The sequence below is a fragment of the Pipistrellus hanaki genome, assembly GCF_964339955.1.
Source record: "Pipistrellus hanaki genome assembly, chromosome: 1".
In the NCBI taxonomy this organism is placed as follows: Eukaryota; Metazoa; Chordata; class Mammalia; order Chiroptera; family Vespertilionidae; genus Pipistrellus; species Pipistrellus hanaki.
Window position 1 is genome coordinate 147,006,576 of NC_140503.1, and position 2,266 is coordinate 147,008,841.

The 2,266-nt window shown below is 41.4% G+C and overlaps 1 pseudogene across 1 annotated transcript; it reads right to left on the bottom strand.

The window, feature by feature from the left end:
- Nucleotides 1-208: 208 nt before the first annotated feature.
- On the bottom strand, nucleotides 209-792 carry LOC311621002 (S-methyl-5'-thioadenosine phosphorylase-like; annotated as a pseudogene). Its single transcript has one exon. The product of its transcript is annotated as an S-methyl-5'-thioadenosine phosphorylase-like (transcript).
- Nucleotides 793-2,266: the final 1,474 nt, after the last annotated feature.

The window sequence follows — 2,266 nt, forward strand, 5'->3', positions numbered from 1 at the left end:
AGCATCAATGATGAAAGAGAATAATTGACTGGCTGCCTCCTGCACTCCCCCCCACTTGGGATGAGCTTGCCACCTAGGCATGTGCCTTGACCTGGAATCCAACTGTAACTTCCTGGTTCATAGGTTGCCGCTCAACCCTTGAGCCATGCCAGATGGGCTCTTTCAGGGTCTTTAAAACCGGGCCCACCAAAACCACTTCCCAGCAATCCTAACCTGATCCTATCGTCATATTTGCATAGCAAAGTCCAGCCTTCTTAGCAAGAACCACCTCTGGAACGTGGTCACGTTGATAACATGCATCCCCCATGTGGGAAACACAAAACTTCCTGCACAGGAACTAAAATGAGTCCTTGGATTGTGAACATTGTCACTAGCTTCTTAGCAGTCTCTATGAGGATTCTCCGGTTTGGGGGAAGAATGGCTCAGCCACTGGGATATCGCACACTCCTCTGGCACAGGAGGGACCCCCATCCTAGAAGGTCTGAGGCATCATGGTGGTTCTGTCGGTGAAGTGGTCAGTAATGACGACATCGCCGGCTGAACCTCTTCCCTCAGGGAACCGCAAGCTGTGGTCACTGTGACATGAGTACAGCCCTCCTCCTTCAGAACCCAGATGCTTGCCTGATAGCTGACTTTTGAAGGCATGATGGTATGCTGCCTCCCATGCCTTGCAAGGAGGACGCAATCAACATTCTTCATCTTTCCCGAAACTAAGGCATCAGAAGGCTTGCCAAGTGGAGTAGCCACATATTTCTCGGTTCTTCCTTCTAAGATTTCTGTGATGATTCCCATCTTCAGGGCTGTGAAGGTGGGCAAGCGGGGCGAAGAAGCAGAGCAGGTTCCCTTTCTTGTCACTACCTGGAAGAGTGTTAATGAGGCTTTGCTCTAGCTAGCTTCGCGATGGAGCATGCATCCTGCTTAAATCATTGTAGAGTTTCCTCATTAAGATTTCTTCATAGCCCTAGCTGGTTTGGCTCAGTGGATAGAGCATTGCAGTTTGGATCGGGTCAAGGGCACAGGCCCAGGTTGAAGGCTTAATCCTCAGTAGGGCGTGTGCAGGAAGCAGCCAATCAATGATTCTCTCTCATCATTGATATTTCTATCTCTCTCTCCCTCTCTCCATTCCTCACTGAAATCAATTAAAAAAAAATTTTTTTTTTAAAGATTTCTTCATATAACTTGAAGTTTGTTATTTGTTTCCTTAAGTGAATCTCACTAATGTAGGTGCTACATCATTTCATTATAAAAATGGATATTTTCCTTACACTAAAGTCTAGACACAATTTATTGCACGAGTAAATTCTCACTTGAAATGCAACGAATATGATAGCCTGCAAGTGTGAAATATTATTCATGTGGCTATTTCTTATGGAAACCTTTAATAAAATCTGAGGAATTAAAGTTGAATTTTAATTCATTGAAGTTATTACTATAGAAGATTGAAATAATATATTTCAGAAAATTAGCACATTCACAGTAGCCTTATTATCTTACTAGAGACCTGATGCATGAAATTCATGCAAGGGCCTTGGTCCTGGCTCCCCGACCCACTGCCACCACAGCCAGGGGCAGACTGCCAAAGTTGGGGTCTCTGCCATCTCTGCCACAGCCCCCGCCCACTGCGGCTTTGACTGGAAGGAAGGATGTCCGCCAGAAGGACATCCAGTCTAATTAGCATATTATGCTTTTATTATTATAAATGACCATGTATAAATGAGTATCATCTTAAAGGCTTTGGCCTTTAGGCCAAACAACACCAGAGTCAAAAATTCCAAGTCAGTTAATGCTTCCTCAAAATATACACTGTTACAATTTTTTTAAACATCTAATTTAAAAAAAAAAATTAAGGAAATATGTACAATGCCTCTTCCCAAAAAAGCTATGAAGCAATGTTGACATAAATTAAAAACCTAAATAATGGAATAAATATACTATGTTCATTGATTCAAGACTCAATATTGTAAAGCTGCCACTTTTCCCTAAATTAATCTAAAAATCAAATGAAATCCTAATCAAATTCCCAGGGGAGTTTTTTGCAGAAATCTATATTGAAATGCATGAAAATAAACAAGGCAATCTTGAAGAACAAATGGGGAGAAACTATTCTATTCAATATCAAAATAATTAGAGCCACAGATGAATAGACATATAAACATGGATCGATGAATAGAATAATGAGTCAGAGTAGAATGTTCAGAGACTATGTAGATTTAATTTATGTCTAATGTAGCACTGTACAACAGTGGCAAAGCACAGTCTTTTCAAC